This window comes from Vicugna pacos, chromosome 12 (assembly GCF_048564905.1).
Source record: "Vicugna pacos chromosome 12, VicPac4, whole genome shotgun sequence".
Classification (NCBI taxonomy): domain Eukaryota; kingdom Metazoa; phylum Chordata; class Mammalia; order Artiodactyla; family Camelidae; genus Vicugna; species Vicugna pacos.
The window spans coordinates 63,504,637-63,522,058 of record NC_132998.1 but is presented as its reverse complement, the minus strand read 5'-3'; the positions used below and the strand labels follow the sequence as shown (position 1 = coordinate 63,522,058).

Here is a 17,422-nt window from a genome sequence, read left to right as displayed (position 1 = left end):
ATAACATCAGTGATGAGAAAAAAAATCAGTGCAGAAGAGTCACGCTCCTTCAACGGAGCTGCCGGCGGGTCCTGCTCGGCCCTCGGCACGCGGCAGGAACACGTGTAAGGAGCTGGGCCAGCTGGGGGGTTGCGGCCTGTCTGCCACACAGGGCCCCACACTCAGCAAGGCCCTGCACTCAGAAGGGCCCGTGCTGGCTTTAAAGCTCTGCTGTCTCTGTTTTGGAATTCTTAACCATTTTTGAAGAAGGGTCCCCTCTTTTAATTTTGCATTGGACTCTGCAGGGATGCCACCAGTCTCAGCAAGGAGCCCTGGGCTTCTGGATGCTCCACCTTGCCTTCCAGGAGTGCAGCAACCAGCTCTCTGTTCTCAATTTGTCTGATTTCCCACACCGTGGCCCCTTCTCTCCTTTCTCCTTCCTACGTGGGCTGTTGGCAAAAACGGGAAGTGGGACTCTGTTTTATAAAGACATGCATCGATCACTTGCAGTACATTCCTGGAGACTGAAATCAGCACCTCCCCTAAGTTTTTAGGACCTTCTTACCAGATGTGTGTTTTCCCCGGGAAAACCAGCAAACCCAGAGCTACTGCCGCAGTCCTGTCCCACAGCTGGTCCCACCAGTGAAGGCTCAGGGATACCTAAGAGGCTTCCACCTGCAGCTTCTGCAGAAACACCACCAGAGAGGTGCTGAACTTCCCATCTCTGGGGGCATTCAACAAAAACTGCACGGCTGGCGGCAGGAGAACTGTGCAGGAAATACCTTCTCTGGATGGAAAGTTAGCTCAGAGAACCTCATCCTGGTGTGATAATTGCACAGGGCATCCGGCAGCTTCTCAAGGCAGGGCCCCTATCAGACTCACCTCTTGACCCCCAGTGCTCAGTACAGAGCCATGAACACAGGGGAGGGGCTCAGGGGTGGGGTAAGAAAAGAAACAAAAAGTGGGGAGAGGCAAGCGACTGAGAGTTGACATGAAATTTGAGGAATTCCTGTGCTGCCCCAGAAGCAGGTGATGTATTAGAGGAACCAGAAGGCACAGTCCACCTCTACGTCAGTAAAACAGGCACCGCTAAGGTTTACTGAGTACCTCCGCGTGCTACTGCCACGCTAAGCATTCCCACGGGAGTCACGATTCTCCCAAGGCTCGACTGAGTCAGAACTATTATTAAGCCCATTTTATGAATGAGGAAGTTGAGGCTCAGAGAGGTGAGGTTACTGGCCCAGGGCCACCCATCTACACTGGGCAGGGGTTTAAGCCCAGGCCTGGCTCACTGAAGAGCCAGCCCCTTTAGTGCATCAATAAGCCCAGGCTTTCCTAACTAGCGGTGGCTCCATTGTCTGGCCTGGGAAGAAAGTTCAAGTTCAAGTTCATCCTGTCTCTCCTTCATTACTTACTGAGCACTGGTTGGTGGAGCCTGAGTGGATAGATTTTAGCTTCAAATCAGCTCCACTAAGTAGATCAGGTCTTAAAGAGGCAAGCCAGCTTCAGGCACCTGAAGGACACAGTACGTGGAGGCCGACACTTCCCATGATTCCTTCGTGATGAGGGGTAAATGAGGTGTGAACTTCCCTCCCTCCAGATCTATGGGGCTTCCTTGTCAGAGGCCGGGCTGGAGCTGGGGTCACTACAAAAACTTCCTTTCAACACTAACCAGCTCACATAGACACAGGGGTTGCCACCTGGATGTCCACAGGTTGGATTCAACCCCAGGATGTGTTTCCTCTGTTCCGCACTCACTGTTTTCAAATTTGGGACATTCTATGCACAAATCTGCATTTCCTGCTCCTGAAGGGCTGGAAGGCCTGAAACCCTAGGTCTTTACCCTTTTGGCAGCATCTGGCAGGAGCCTCGTGTGGCCCCCACCTAGGGCAGGCCTGGGCTGTCTGTTCCCACGGTGCCTGAAAACTCTCTACTGCACCCCACCTGGCTGACCTGACCATTTAAGGACCCTGCTGGAGTGTCCAGGGTATAGAGGGTGGTGACTTGTCTGGCCCCTGGCTGGCCCAGGCCTTCTCCACCCATTGTCCCTGTAGCCTTTCACTGAGGGAAACTCTGGGGTTCAGGAGCCCTGGGGATGGAGGTGAGGTTGGGAACCTGCCTAGGACCAAGTGCATGCCCAGCCAGCAGTCCCTGCTATAGCTGGGGGGACCAGGCCTGGGCTGGGGTTTGGAGGGGGCAGGCATCAAGTCAAATTCAGAGCCCGGGGCCCAGGGCCCAGCTCTTGGAGCCTCTGAGGCCCTGCCACCGCCCACCCTATAGGTGCTCCCCAGGGATCAGGCCACTCACTGGAGGCCTTGCCTCAGGCACAGGGAGGAGACGGGTGCACAGAAACTGGCCAGAGCCAGGCCTGGGCCTGGGCCAGTGGGCAGAGGTGAAGGGAGGCACCCATGTCCCCAGCCCTGCTCCCCAGGGACAAGGCCCCACAGGGCCCAGGCCCCCACCATCCCCAGGTCCTGAACGCAGCTGCCATGTTGTGTCTCCTGTGCCTGCCACTGCAGCCCCAGGCAGAGTAGAGGGAGTGGTGGTTGCTGGTAGTCCTGCCAGGGGTGGGCAGTGGGGAGTCACCCTGTATGGCCACAGGGAAGCCATCAAGGCAGGTGGGGAGGATCAGGAACAATCCCTACCCTGGAGCCCCCAGGACCCAGGCCCATTGCAGTGGCAGGGGAGGCAACTGTGCAGGTGGCCCAAGGCTGCCCTCCCCTGAGCTGTGGGGGTCCCTCACCCCACAGGCTCTGATCTGCCTGTGCAGCCCCTGGCAGGCCCCTGCCAGCCCCGGGGGTTTAACACCTGAAAGCCGGAGTGACACCGGTGCCCCTCCTTCTGCCCTCCAGCCAGAGTGGGTGGAGGGCGTGCAAGACGGAAGGGAAGAGAACCGGAGCGAGCTTCTTTCCCCTTTAAGAGCCCTGATGGCCGCCGCCCAGACCCAGCGGCCCGGGGACGGAAAATGTCGGGAAAGATTCCCCTCCGAACTTCCCAAGCCTTTGTTCAGGAGGAGGCCGGGGAGGGCCGACTTGGCTGCGCGGAGGGCCGCGGGCTGAGCCGTGCGCTCCATGGCGGCCGCGGCGGCGTCCTCCGCGCTCTCCCCCCGGGGCGCCCCCTCCCGGCCCAAGCCCCGGCCCCGGCCCCGGCCCCCGGCCCGGACCCCAGCCCCGGCCCCTGCTGGCCGCGGGGGGCTCCGAGGGCGAGGGCGGGAGACTGGGCGCCGCTTACCAGGTCATCCCGGAGTGTCCCCGCGATCCCGGCGGGCGGGAGCCGGAGTCAAGTTCACGTCCGGCCCGCGGACTGTCCGAGGCCGGGCGCGGCCGGGCAGAGCGAGGCCACCACAGGCCGCCGCCCCGGGTCACCGCCGCCCCCGGCCCCGCGGCGCCGCTGTCGCCCCGGCCCCGCGACCCCAACTTTCCGCACAATCGCGGAGCTGGAAGTTTCCGGGCTTCGCGGGCGCTGGGCTGGGTTTCAGCAGCGACGTCTGAGCTTGGCAACAAAGAGGGAAAGCAGGCCGGGAGAGGGGAGGAAAGAAAGAAATACGAGGGAGAGCGGGCCGGCTACTTAGAAATCTCCAGGACTTGAAATTCCACCCAGAAGCTTTTTTGGGTTGTTTTTTCCTTAAGTGGTAAACAACCACCTCTGACTCACGATGGGGCCCTTTCCCTCGTGTTCTGGTCTCAGGCTGAGGCACCTTTCTTGGGCACCTGCCTGGTTTATAACCCACTCAGAAAAGTCTTGGGCAAATCTGGGGGTGGGGTGGGGGAGTGAGGTGGGCCCAAGATGCTCCCTGAAATGTGGCTGACCCCAGTGCAGCAGCAGCAGCAGGCCTGGGCTCCCAGGGGCAACCTCATCTTGGGCCAGCCACTGCAAGCAGCTACCCTGTGCTCCTGTCCTGGAGCAGAGGGACAGCTGGGAACCCCCAGTGTCCAGAGAGGACCTGGGCTCCACACAGGGTCCTGGGCCCAGGCCCACCCGCTCCCAGCCCCCACTTGAGGTAAATGTAGGACCCAGTCCTCCCTCGTTAGTCAGGTGTTCCATGAGTGAGGCAGGAGGCTTCACTGGCCTGGCCCTGACCTGGAAGCTCAGGCCTCCTCTTCCTGGAAGCTCCCTGGCTGCTGCATGATTTTCTGTCCTCTTGGCCTCCTGAGGACATGTCTGGGCTGGAGGAGGCTGCTGAGCGGCCCCAGGCTTGGGGACCTGCACAGTGGCCAAGCCCAGTCCCTTCGAGGGCCGTCTGAGCCCTGGAGCAGGGGCTGAGGGGCACAGAGCATCAGCTGTCACTTGGCCTTGGGATGTTCCTGCGCTACCCTGTTCATCCATTTGTCTGTCTGTCCTTCCCTGCAAGACATGTTTATGGAGAAAACAGTCCCAGAGCCCAGAGCTCTGTGAAAGGCTGGGAGAATAGGGTTGTTTGTTTTTTTTTTTAAGAAAAATGAGCAAGGGGGCTGTGGAGACCAGGGTGGGGGTTGGAGTGGGGGGAGTATGTTGTCTCTTGTCCTGCAAATTAGGCGGTGCCTGAGAGTGCTGGGGAAAAATCCACCTGCCCATGAAGCCCAAGATACTTTCCCAGAAAAGGTCCTCTTTTCACGGGAGCAAGCGCGGGCATTGTCTTTTCTCATTTCTCCCCAAGACCCAGGCTGGTCAGCCGTGCACTCCTGTGCTCTCCCGCAAGGCACTGAAGTTCCATCAGGGCTCGGCGCCAGGGGGCGTCCTGCAGGGGGTAGTCCTCCTGGACAAGCCCCTTGCTCAGAGGCTGGGCCCTTTCCAGGGGAGGGAAGTGCCTGCTCTCTCCCCTGGCATCCTCACCAGGGAACTCCATTCCTGAGCTGCAATTATTTTGTATTTCCAGGACTGAAAATTTTATCTGGAACTGTACGTCTTCCTAAAGCTTGAATCCATTTGTTGTCTAATATGTGATCTCTGGAGCTCAGTTTGTCCCCAAAGGGGATGTGACCCTTGCTCAATCAAAACCCACCAAGACCTTGTTCGGCCTGGCTTCACGGGTGTGTAGCCCGTGCAGTCGCGCCACATTTTATGCTCTGCTGTCCTTGTATTAAAATTCTCAATCCTTTTGGAACAAGGCGCCCTGCATTTTCATTTTATCCTGATCCCTGGGATGTTCCCCACTTTGGCTGTTGGTTAACAGGGTCATAAAGTTTTTTAAAAAATGATTAGTGTATTTATTTCACTAAATTCTGTTTACAGAAATAATTTCAGATTTTATTTAAACGATAAAATATTTTCATTGAAGATGATTGTATTTGGGAAAAATACTCACCTTGAAGAGGCAGGAAATTGTTACGGAAATAGGACAGAGTTGGAGTCATCCACGTTCAGCCCCTAGCTCGGCCACGTGGGCGCTGCGTACCGACTCAGCTCCTGCGTGCTCCTGCGTGCAGGGGGGACAGCTCGCACGTGCTGGGTGTTCCGAGGAGCCAGGGTAGTGGGAGTTTGGTGGAACATCTGGAACATACCAGACACTCAATAAAAAGTACCCTTGACTGTCATGGTATCATTGGACATGAAGGTTGAGTTGCAGTTTGACTACATTTAATAAGAGTGTATTTTGTTCCTTCTTGTTATAACAAGAAACGGTTATAGAAAGTTTGGAGAATATGTATATATAAATACATGGAGAAAGAGAGTGAGAGAGAAGAAAGCATGTCCCTTAGTCCCTTTTACTTCAGAGGCGCCTTTGGCTACTCATATTACAGTTGATTTCTTTATATAAATTGATACACAAACATAGGAGAATCTGGCGTGACTGATGGCCCCCATGTTGTGAGCTAATTCCGGGCTGACCTCACTTCAATGCAGCTTCACACACAGGTATAAGCCCGTAGTCTCCGCTGCCACCCGTTTCCAAGGACCATCCATTGTGACATTCACAGTCATGAAAGTGTCAGGTGATAAAAACTCTACATCACAAATGTCCTTAACCTACTGCCGCCTCATCTTCCCCACTTGTGATTTGGTTAGAAAAAAAAAATATATATATATATATATATATTTATGGTTCTGGCCTCTTATTTTTAATTTCCACAGTCTGTTGTAGAATCTGCTCAGTTAGGGAGGGGAAAGAAACTAAATCAGCCGGGTCTCCTCCTTCTCAGCACCTCTGTGAAGCCGGCTGGTAGTAAGGGAGAGGCAGAGTCAGGGAGGGAGCTGCAAGACCACGGTCCCAGCAGCTCTAAGCACAGGCAGAGCCCTGTTCCCAGAGACACTCATGTTTAGCCACTAAGCCCCGCTGACGGCTCCACCGAATGTGCAGCAGATTTCAAGTCGCATGATCACCCGGAGCAGACAGCAGGCACAGGAAACACACAGCCCCTGACCCCCAAACCCACGCTGCGTTAATGAGCTGTTTGGGGCCCAGAAGCTCCCGGGAACTGGAGTTTGAAGGCAGTGAGAATCCAGGCGTGGGGTCAAGGTTGAGCTCTCCCCGTCCCCCGCTACCGGCCAGGTGACTCTGGGCAACTCACTCCTGCTCTCAGTGTCCCCAGATTTGGAGGGAGAAGTACTGATAAACAATAGGGCCGTGGGGGCAGGAGATGCACTGCAGCGCAGTCTCTGGCCCAGGGCCGGCCACCCCTTGCCCCCACCAATCAGTTCCTGCAGTTCTCACCAAGGAGGGTCTCCTGCAGCAGGGAAAGTGGCAAAGGGGCAGAGACCAGAACCCCCACCCATCCTCACTCACGTCTGCAGGGAGCCCAGATTGTTCAGGAGAAGGGCTGGGAGCCACAGGACTCGGTCGCTCCAAACAGGAGGATCTGGCTTCCCGGCCACCCGAGCCGGCCCGGGGGACAGGGCTCGCCTCTGCATCAGTAGTGCCCAGTGAGCACGCAGCCCTCAAGAATAACCAGCCAGGAGACTGGGCCAGGGGACCAGGGCAGGGAGCCCCACCCTCACCCTCTAGCGTCTGCTACCGCCTTCCAGGCAGTTCCCTTTCGCTGGACCCGGGTATTGTCACCGTCCTGTCCCAGAGCCCAGCCCCGTGTCCCCGGCCTGCTACCGCTGGAAGAAAGGAAAGGAGATGTGTTTGTTTCTATTTAATTTGTTTAGAAAAGGAAAAGTGTTTGTTATAGAAAATTTGGAAATACAGACAAGCATAAAAAAGAAAACAAAAATTAACTGTGAGATAATTACCAGGTACATTTTGTTGAAAGCCTTTCTGGTATATTTTCCAAACCAGATACGTACAGGTACTCTTGTGTGTGTGATCACACTCTGGATTATTTCAGAATCTTTCTGTTTAATATGCTGTGAGCACTTTATGTTATTAAACATTATTTTCTTCAGGATTTGAAAAATAAAATCTAAATACCAATTAATTTTAAAAATCAACTTTATTGAGATATAATTTCCACGCAATAAGGTCCCTTATACTTGTACTGTTCTATGAGTTTTGACAAATGTACACACCCCTGTCACCACCATTGCAATCAAGAAACAAAATATCATCACCACAAAATGTCCCCTAGTCTCCCCGGCAGGCGGTCCCTGCGTTCTAAGCCCCAGGCAACCACCGATCTGACAGATTAATTTCTCCTTTATTTAATTTAAAATAAACGGCATCATAGAGTGTGAACTCGCTCAGCATAGTTGCCATTCATCTATGTCTGTCAATACGCCCATCAATAGCTAATGCCTGTTTATTGTTTTATATTATCCCTTTGTGTGCCTACCTCTTCTGCTGCTGGTGGACAACTGGGTTGTTTCTGATGTTTTGGGGCTACTGTGAATAGGGCTTTGTGAATGCTAATTTTTTTTTTTTAACCTAGCACTGTCACTGGCACAGGCGTGGCTGGTGTATTTCCTGCCTGGAGCACCCCTGAGAGCAGTGTAGCATCCTACGGACAGGTTATCACATTTGCCACTATTGTTGGACATGTAGTTTCTTTAAAGTCTTTGCTACTATAAATAATGCTGCTAGAATATCTTTATACTGAAACTTTCATGTTTCTGATGCTTTCCTGAGGATAAATTCCCAGAAGCAGGAGTGTTTGGTCAAAGGGTGTCCGGGTTTTTAAAGCCCTTGCCCCACGAGGTCAGGACTTTTGGGCGTGTTCATATCCGTTTCCCCCCATTTGCTTTTCATGTTAAGGATAGACATCATGATCCCCATTGTTCAGGTGGGATCACTGAGGGCTGGAGAGATGGCATGAACAGCCAGAGGCCACAGAGCTGGGAGGAAATCCCGACCTCTGAGCCCTGCACTCCTCCCGGACAACCTCCTGCCTCACTCTCACACATTTGCTTGTGTCAGAAACGCTCAGAATTTCCCCCCAAAGACTTCCATGAAAATCCAATCGTGAGCTGAGAGATGAAAGGCAGCCTCATGTTAATTAGTCTCGCTTTGGTTTGGTTCGGCCACCACGCTCGGGTATGTGACTATGCCTGTTTTCATACACCAGCACGCTGGCGCTCTCACCCCCACCAACACCAGTGGAGGCCAGTCCAGACGAGCCGGTCCAGATTCTCCTCCCAGACTGCCTTCAGAGCTGGGAGCCACAGAGTCTCCCAACTTTGCAGTCGTGGCACATTCTGGCACTGGACGGGGGCCCTGGCTTGGTTTGTGCACATCGACTCAGCCGACTTGGCCCAAAGGACATCTGGTTATTTCCCCAAATCAAATCTCCCTCGAGGATAGAGACCAGGCTGCTGAAGTGATTCAAAAGAATGATCCGTTCCCGAGACAACTGCTTCCAAAGAGGTGTCGCAGCTGGTCTGCGGGTAGTTGAGCCCAGTGCCCTGTGGAGGATGGAGGGAGAGGAGGTGCTCTGTGGAGTATGGGAATCCTGGGTATTTGTACAGGGTTCTCCGGCCACTCTGGAGGCGATGGAAACAGCTCACCACTGAAACGAAGACAAAGTTTGATTTCCTTCACTTATTGATTGGTTCTATGTGTCTGACAGGTCTATATCCATTATCTTATTTAATCCTCAACAACCAAATACATGAGAAAACTATGGCTCAGAGATGTTAAGAAACTTGCATGAGGTCACACAGCAGTTCCCACTCAGTCACAGTCTGTTCTTTGCAGATATCAGGCCCCAGGCTCTCTTCTGAGTTAGAGAGGTCTCCGCCCCTGTGTGTGGCCAGCAGGCCCCGTGAAACACGTTCATCTGGAGCTCGCCCAAGGAGAATCCAAAATGATTCTCAAGTGCGTGGAGGGTACAAACGGTCCAGACTCTCCCTCCCTCCATCCAAATACTGTTCAGGTTCCTGACGGGCTTCCTTCCTGGGACCACATGCTAGGCCCACCCCACTGCTAAGTGACCCATTAATACCCAACTCCTGCACCCATTTAAGGCCGTGGGTGTTGTAGGGGGCAGGCAGAGCTCAGTGGTAGAGGTAAGCACGAGGTCCTGGGTTCAATCCCCAGTACCTCCATTAAAAAAAATAATGTGGGTATTGTGTTCTGAGCTGGGGCAAAAATAATCACCTCCTCTCAGCCCTGGGTCTGAGGCCTCCCGGTTCTTGAAGCCAGGAGGCCTAAGGAGGCCTTTGTCCATGGGAGAAGAAACCAGGAAAGGAAGAGCCCATTCTCTCAGAAAACATGTGTTTTCTGTTTACAGAGGGGCCTGTCCAGTTCCCATGCTTTGTTCTTTAATATGGAGCCAAAAAAAAAAAAATCCAATGTGCAGCTTCCTCTCCGAGGTACATTTGGAGGCTGGAAAATCTGGATTGCTGCAGGCACGCTGTGCTGGGCCTCGAGCTGGCCTGGGCTGGGGCCTCGTGTCCTATCTGCTGCCAATGTCCAGTGTCACGCGGCCTTCATTTACCAACCTAGAAAGCCACGTGGAAAACAAAATGCCCCCTCTGTGTCTCCCAGGAAGGGTGTGGGCGGAGCTGGGAGAGGCAGGCAGCCTTGGCGTAACTGGGGGTTTGGTTCCTTCCACACTGGGGGGTGTGTGTGTGTGTGTGTGCGCGCGCGCGCGCTTGTATGCGTATGAAGACCCTGGGGTGCTCGCACCCACACTTTTGGCCTTGTGCCATTGGCATGGCTGACTTGGTCCAACAAACCCACCATCCTGGGACCACTTGATTTTTCACACCCTCTTCTCAGAGGCTGGACAGAGGTGTCTCTGAGCAAAGGGACCCTGAATAACAGGTGGGTGTTAACTTGGATGGGATCTCCATGTTCCTGGGGCAGAGCTCATGGGTGCTGGGTACCTTCAGACTAGGGAGAGGGGCTTAGCTCTGGGCAGGAAGGTCTTCCTGCTGGGAATGAGGCAGCATTAAGCTAAGGTAAGTAACAGAGCCAGAGGCGAGCCTCGCCCGCCGCGAGGAAACTCAATCACAGAAGCCAGGTCAGCACAAAGTGCAAAAGCCTGAGACGGACAAGTGAGCATCTGGGCCCAACTGCAGTCTGGGCCCCTTCTCCTCTCTGATCTCAGCCCCTCATGTGCGAAAGGAGGTGACTGGCTTATCAGCACTTAATGGAGCTATTGTGAGGAGTCACGGGATGATACAAAGGCATTCGTCCCAGGCCTGCCTGGCGCTGGTTTTCAATAAATAGCAGCCGCTACTATGGCTGCTGGGCCTTCCGTCTTTGAAGTGGCATGTAAACTTGGCCTCAGCCCGAGTCACAGCCACAGCCGGCGGAGGGAGGGCTCTGCACCCCCTGACGCGCACACAGCACGCCGAGGGCAGGAGGAGGTCGCCGCGCTGGGCCGGCCTCCGCAATGCAGACAGCGCAGCCTGCGTCCCGCCCAGGTGCGCTGCGACCTGGGCAGCCGCTCGGAAGGGCCAGCCGCGGCCCGGCGCGCTTTGATCCGCCCGCTTTCCTCCGGCCCGGCTGGCTTGCAGCGCGCGTCCCGGGGGCCCCGCCGGCCCGCCTCTCTTTGATCTCCACCCGCCGGGCTGTGCGGCCTCCGCGGCCCGTGCACCGGGGGGCAGGCGGGGACAGGAGAGAGGCGGACGACGGAAGTGCGCGCGGGGGCCCCTCGGGGAACCGCGCCCTTCTGCGGCGGGGCCTCGCAGCCTTGGCCTTGGCGGCCGCCCGCCCTTCCGTCGCGCTCCGGAAGCCAAGACCTGCGCGACGGGCGGCGCGGACGCAGCGTGGCGGCGGGGGGCGGGGCCTTACGTGCCCGGGGGCGGGGCGTCTGCGCGGCCGCCACGGAACAGCCGGGGCAGCGAGCGGTGCGGACGTAGCGTCGCAGTCAGGCGGACGAGGCCTGGGCGGGGCCTCGCGCGGCCGGGGGCGGGGCCTCTATTCCGCCGTGGAGATTGTGATTCAGTTTCATCGTCCCGCCTCTTGCTTCTAGACCCGCTTTCGGTCGCGTCTCCGAGGTTTTTGAGCTCAGTTTCATCCACTTAAGGTTTTCATTTACTTTAGATCCTCATTTATTAAAGCAATTTTCTGTCTTTTCCCCTCTTCCCTAACCAGATAACCAACCAGACAGTAAGGAATTTGGAAGACTTAGGAGAGTGCAAAAAACAAAATGAGAAATCTCAGAATCTCACCGCGCAGACCACGGCGGCCGAGAGCTCGGCGTGGATTCTGGTCTTGAGTCCTTTTTTCTTAGTTGTAAATACAGAGATTTTTCACATAATCGGGTTAACACTGTACATAGACTTGTGGATGCCTTAAAAATAACTATTTTTTTTACTGTAAAGCCACACGTGTTTACTGTAGAAATTTGGAAAATTGAAAAAACACGAAGAAGAAAATAAACATAACCTTAGATTCCACCACACGAGATTACCAGTATAACACGGCGTTTTTCCTTTCTCTTTACACTATTACACATATGTTTGAAACAAAATTGGGATCGTACTGTAAATACTGTTTTGCAACTTTCTCCTTTCATGCGTGGCTAATTATGTGTCCCCACTGCCCTGAGCATTCATCTACAATGCCATTTGTAATCACAGAGTTCTGTGTAGGGTCGCCCATGTTTTATTTAAGCAATATGCGATGATTGGACATTAGCTTTTTTTAGTTTCCATCTCTTCCTTGCATCCTCCTTTTATAGTGAACATCCTTGTAGCGAAATCTTTGTACATGTTCACAAAAATCCCTTAAGATGAATCCCTAGATGTGGAATTGCTGAGTCAAAGAATATAATCACTCATGCTTCTTGTAACCTTCTTTTTTTCTTTACATATTTTCCCTATGTAAAAAGTAATACATGAATATTTTCACAAGTGGTATGACCCAAGAACACTGTATATGCAAAAAAGATTGCTCATATCCAAAATATATAAAGAACTGCAACTCAACAACAAACCTAATTAGAAAGCAAAGGACTTTTACAGACATTTCTGCAAAGATGATATATAAATGGCCAGTATGCACATGAAAAGATGCTCAACATCACTAATCATTAGGGAAATGCAAATCAAAACCACAAAGAAATACCACCTCACACATATTAAGAGAGCTGTTATTAAAATAACAATAACTGGCACCACTGGCGAGGATGTAAAGCAATTGGAACCCTCTGTGTTGCTTGTGGGAATGTGAAATGGTGCTGCTACTGTGGAAAACAGTATGACTGTTTCTTGAAAAATTGAACAGAATTGCCCTATCACCCAGCAACTCCACTTCTAGGTGTATACCCCAAAGAAATGAAAGCAGTAACTCTAGCCAAGAGTTACACATCCGTGTTCAGAGCATTATTCACAACAGGCAAAAGGTAGTAACAACCTAGTGTCCACAAACAGATGAATGGATAAACCAAATGCAGTGTATACATATGATGGAATATTATTCAGCCTTAAAAAGGAATGGACTTCTGACACATGCTGCAACTTGGATGAAGCTTGAAAACATATAAAAAGCGAAATAAGCCAGATACTGGACAAATACCGTGTGATCCCACTATATGAGTCACATGGAGTCAAAGTCAGAGACAGAAAGTAGAGCTGTGGTCACCAGGGGCTGCGGGGAGGGGAGAATGGGGAGTTATTATTTACCAGGTAGAGAGTTTTAGTTTGGGATGTTGCAAAGTTCAGGAGATGGAAGGTAGTGATGGTTGCACAACAGATGTGAATGTTTCATGACTCTGAAGTGGTAAATGGTAAATTTTATGTATATTTTACCACACACAAAACAAAGACATTTCTTGGCCAGGAGGGAGGGTGAGCTCTCCTAGATTTTCATTCTAGGAAGCCTGCGTGGGGCCAGGCCTGCATATGTAGCAAGCTCCTTATGGGTGACCCTGCCCAGGTGGTCTGGACAGCCCTTCTGAGGAGCTCTGTTCTAGGGAAGCAGAGGCCAAGTCTGGCCTTACTTACAGGATTTTCCATAATAATTTCCAAGCTGAGAGAGAGAAACCTGCTTTGGGGAAGCAGTGAGTCACTGTGGATCTTTATCTGAACTTGGTGTTTTCTTTCTGGGCCTTTGAAACACGCACACACACACACGCATACATACACACCACTCTTTTTGTCTTGACTGTAAATATAATACATGTTTATTGTCATCAACAAACACAGAAAAGCACCCATGAGAAAATAACAAATACATAGAATCCCATCTCAGAGAAACCACCGTTGAAACTCGGGTGAATGTGACCAGTCTGTCTTCCTTCTCTACTCATAATCCACACCTGAAATCACTGTGCTCATATTTCATGCTTTATAATCTGCACTTTCACTAACACCTTGCCTATAAATACGTCTCTGCAGCCCACGTTTTAATGTTTGCAGAATGGTCCGCTGTTCAGACGTAACTTCTGGACCCTGTCATTCGTTGTCGGCTGTCTCGGTGATGCACAGAGGAGCTGTGTGGACATGCTCCTTGCACCTCTCTAATAATTCCTAAGTTCTAAATTCTAATAATTTAGATACTCCTCAGGGAATACTTGTAACTTCACAGAGGATTTGCCCTTTAAAGCCTCTCAAGTACATTACCCACTGGCCCTCCAGAAAGGATGAGCGGCTCATTCCAGTCCCAGGAGCACGTGAGTCTTTGCGGGTGTGTTTTTTATACAGAGATACCTTCGTTCTCCCGGGCAAGAGGTCTGTCACAGCAGGAACCCCACTGTTCTGGGAGGGGGTCACTGTGGACACCTGCCTCTTGCCTTTGCTGAACAATCCCAAGGACAGGCAGGGAGGACCTGGGCTCTGAGCTCTGCCGGGGCGGTGGCCTGGGACCCACGGCCCCTGGGGAAGGTGAGATGCCTACTTGCCTCTAGAAGCCACTGAGTATTTTTCAGTACTTGTTTGCTGGCACCGCTGGGACCACCTGGACCATTTCCTAAGGGTGGGGTGTGGGAGGACCCCCAATCTCTACGAGGGTCCACCTGGTTCTTCGCTGTAGCATGGAAGATGGCATCCTCCACTGTGGGGCCCACGGGCTTGGACATGTCTTTGGTATGAGGCAGGATTCCTGCACCCTAGTCACGGCAGCACAGGGTGTCTTGTATGACCCTCCGGGGGTCACTATTCTCAGCCCCAAACCCAAGGCTGGCATGGGGTATCCCCTCCGCATCTGTCCATCCTAGTTACCAGCAAAGCCACCAGGGACACTGGAGATACAGAGTCCTGGCCATCCTTCCTCTGAGGCACCAGTAATCAGCCCACCCTCCCCTCCTCATCTGGACAGTCACCTCCTCACTGCTGCTGCCTCCTCTTGTGGGGCTGCCAGAGTGGTTCCTCAGACACACAGCTCCTGTCCCCACCATGCTTGAGCAGGTGGTCCCTGCCTCTCTCTCCAGCCTCCCTTCCCACCCTTTCCCCAACACCGCCTCTCCCCTTCTCCCACCAGAGAGAACTGCCTGCCTTTCTCACATGCTGTTCCCTCTGAAGGGGATGTTCTTCCCACCCGCCCCACGTTTCTTCCCCAGCTTCTTCTCCCCTTACTTCTGCTGTGAATAACAATATTGGTTATTGAGCTTGTACCACAGACAAGGCTCAGCCCAGCCACCACCTCCTCCAGGAAGCCTTCTGGGGTGGATCCCCGGGCTGGGACACGCCACTCCTGCAGTGCCCGGCTCTTCTGGCCTTTGGTACCAAGCCCAACACCCTCGCCTTGGAGCCCCACCAGGCCGTGAGTGTCTGGAGAGCGAGGATATGAGTCTCCAGTGCCCTCAGCGCCTAGCCCAGGGCCTGTCGCAGGCGTCAAGTCACATCCTGATTGGGGCAGCAGGGCCAAGACAGCACAGCTGGTAAAAGCAAGCAACCAAACACTCGATGCTGAGCAGCACTGGTCCGAAATTAATTCAGACCATCTAGTTTCAAACACATAAACACATCTGGAAACAGGAAAGCTTGAAATTTATTCTTGACAAGGGGATAAAAGGGCAAAGGAAAGCTGGAAACAAGATTACAAGTTCACATCACCTAAGAGAGCAGTTGTTTTTCCAGTGTAATCTGGCTGTGTGACCTTGGGCAAGAGTTGTCCCTCTCTGGGCCGCAGCCCTCAGCGACCACTCCGGGCCTCCCAGCTCTGAGACTGGGTGCAGGATGTCAATGCTAACTTACCGATGGTGCCCACCCTGTAATCAGCAAAAGGTCCATGGTGCAGCCTGCCCCAAGGAAGTGAGGATGAGTCTCCTAGAACACTCCACGAGGTTCCGTGCAGCTGCTTCACTCGCGGTGTCCCTGCCCTCCTCTCCCCCTCGAACGGTTGGATCCCCCTGCCTGTGGCAGGAGGGCCAAATGCCCAAGTGTACATTAACACATTTGCAAGTTTCTTGTCTCACAAAACGGGAACAGACAGACAGGGGGCATCTGAACTTTGCACCTTCTTCTCTGTCCTCAGAAACGTCCTTCCATCTTAGTGGTCTGAAGGACCTGTGTCGCAGGTGCAGGCCACCCCTGGGGACCCTTGTCATGGTTCCACTCATTGCAATGACTGACCGGGTACCTTGGGTCGGTCTCTGAGAGCCGCCAGGCTAGAGAACCCCAGCGGAGTCAAGGGATCATTAGGAGACCCTCCTGGTCTAGTGGGGTCAGGAAAGCAGTGGTCCAGAGAGGACACACCCCAGTGAGAGCCCAGCCGTGACCAAGTCTGCAAGTTTCCGGGTGAATGACAAATATGAGGATGACGTGGCAAGCTGTTCATGATGCCAAATGGGTTCAGTCTGAGAAGATGGACTTTATCTTGAGATTGTCTTCCTTTTTTTTGTTTGTTTGTTTAAAACTATCCTTTTGGGGGTAGGGAATAGCTCACTGGTAGAGCACACGCCAAGCATGCATGGTCCTGGGTTCAATCCCCAGTACTTCTATTTAAAAAAAAATCCTTTCAAGAGAGGAGATTATAGCTATTTTTCTAAAGATCCCAACATGGAAAAATAGAAAGTTGGCAATATCCAGTAGATCTGCAATATTTCCTTTGAAATTTGACTGGGCTGTGAGTTCCAGATGTCTGAGAACCCCTTTCTCTGTGCTCCCTGTTGAGGTCACCAGGGAGAGTTACTACTCTCTGCTTAAAGCCTGCAGTGGCTCCCTATTGCCCCCGGGTTTGGAGACAAATTCCTTAAGGTGACATGGAAGTGTGGGGAAGGGGGAGGGGGATGGAGGAAAGGTCAGGGACAGCTTTCTGCAGGAAGTGGTATCTGAGCACATCTTACAGGTTGACAAGGGGTAGATGGAGAAGTGGGGTGGGTGGGTGCCGGGAGAAGATATTCCGCGTTGGGAAGTATCGTGTGCTGGGCTGGCTGAAAACAGCTAACAGTGGGATCAGCTGAGCAGGGATGAGTTAGGGAAGCTGGAGAGTCTAACGCCAGGTGATGCTGAGTGATGCTCAGAGCAGCCAGGAAAACATAACTATGCCCATTTCATAGGCTGGGAGAGAAGGAGGGGCCCACCAGGGGCACCGAGTGAATGCTGGGGAAGGGACTTGGACCTGGATCTGCCTGACTCCCAAGGCCGTACTCTCCACCACCTGAGGGCCTGTCTGGGGCTGGGAGCCCCCTCTCTGGTGCTCCGTGTCACCACCCCACCCAGTCCCTCCTTCCTGGGCCTGGGCCTGGATATGAGGCTCAGCTCATTCCTGGCTGCTGTTGGAGACCCCACAGAAATATACCCCAGAGCACGATGCCGCCCAACATTCAGGCCTCCTCCTGTGCCATGAGGACAGATGCTGCAGAAAACTGAGGGTCTCCGGTTCTGCAGCACCAGCCTCCAGACCTTCTGACGGGTACCCCAGCGGGGCTGTGTGTGCTGGCTCACACTCTCCTGCAGAGAGATAACTTCCCAGCCTCTTTGGAGGGTCAGAGGTGAGGACCCTCCTGGTGGAGGGGGAGTGCGGACCAGAGGCCCAGGGGTGTTCTCGCAAGCAGGGCTCTATGACTCTTTCTAAGTACTGAAAATGCCAAATGCCACGGCCTGTCCCCTCCACCACACAGTGTAGCCCACGAGGGCTGGCATCCATCCATCCGATTGTGAAGTCAGTAAATACAGTCCTGGGTGCTGCGTGCTGTGGGGATCCAGCAGCTCCTGTCCCACAAAAAGCTCCCACTCCTGGGAGTGGGGGCGCAAT

At 53.2% G+C, this 17,422-nt stretch overlaps 1 protein-coding gene and 1 long non-coding RNA gene across 3 annotated transcripts in view; one reads left to right on the top strand and one right to left on the bottom strand.

Moving 5' to 3' along the window:
* Positions 1 to 3,649, bottom strand: part of LOC140700313 (uncharacterized) — a 61,975-nt gene extending 58,326 nt beyond the window's left edge. For both annotated transcript variants that reach the window (XR_012078721.1, XR_012078723.1), the window contains exon 1: positions 3,211 to 3,649. The gene's annotated coding sequence lies outside the window, so the exon portion shown is untranslated. The remainder of the gene's footprint in view (positions 1 to 3,210) is intronic.
* A 7,558-nt stretch (positions 3,650 to 11,207) lies between these two features.
* LOC140700528 (uncharacterized) lies at positions 11,208 to 11,543 on the top strand. The gene is made up of 2 exons (XR_012078940.1): positions 11,208 to 11,280; positions 11,378 to 11,543. It is a non-coding gene; the product is annotated as an uncharacterized lncRNA (long non-coding RNA).
* The last annotated feature ends 5,879 nt before the right edge of the window (positions 11,544 to 17,422 follow it).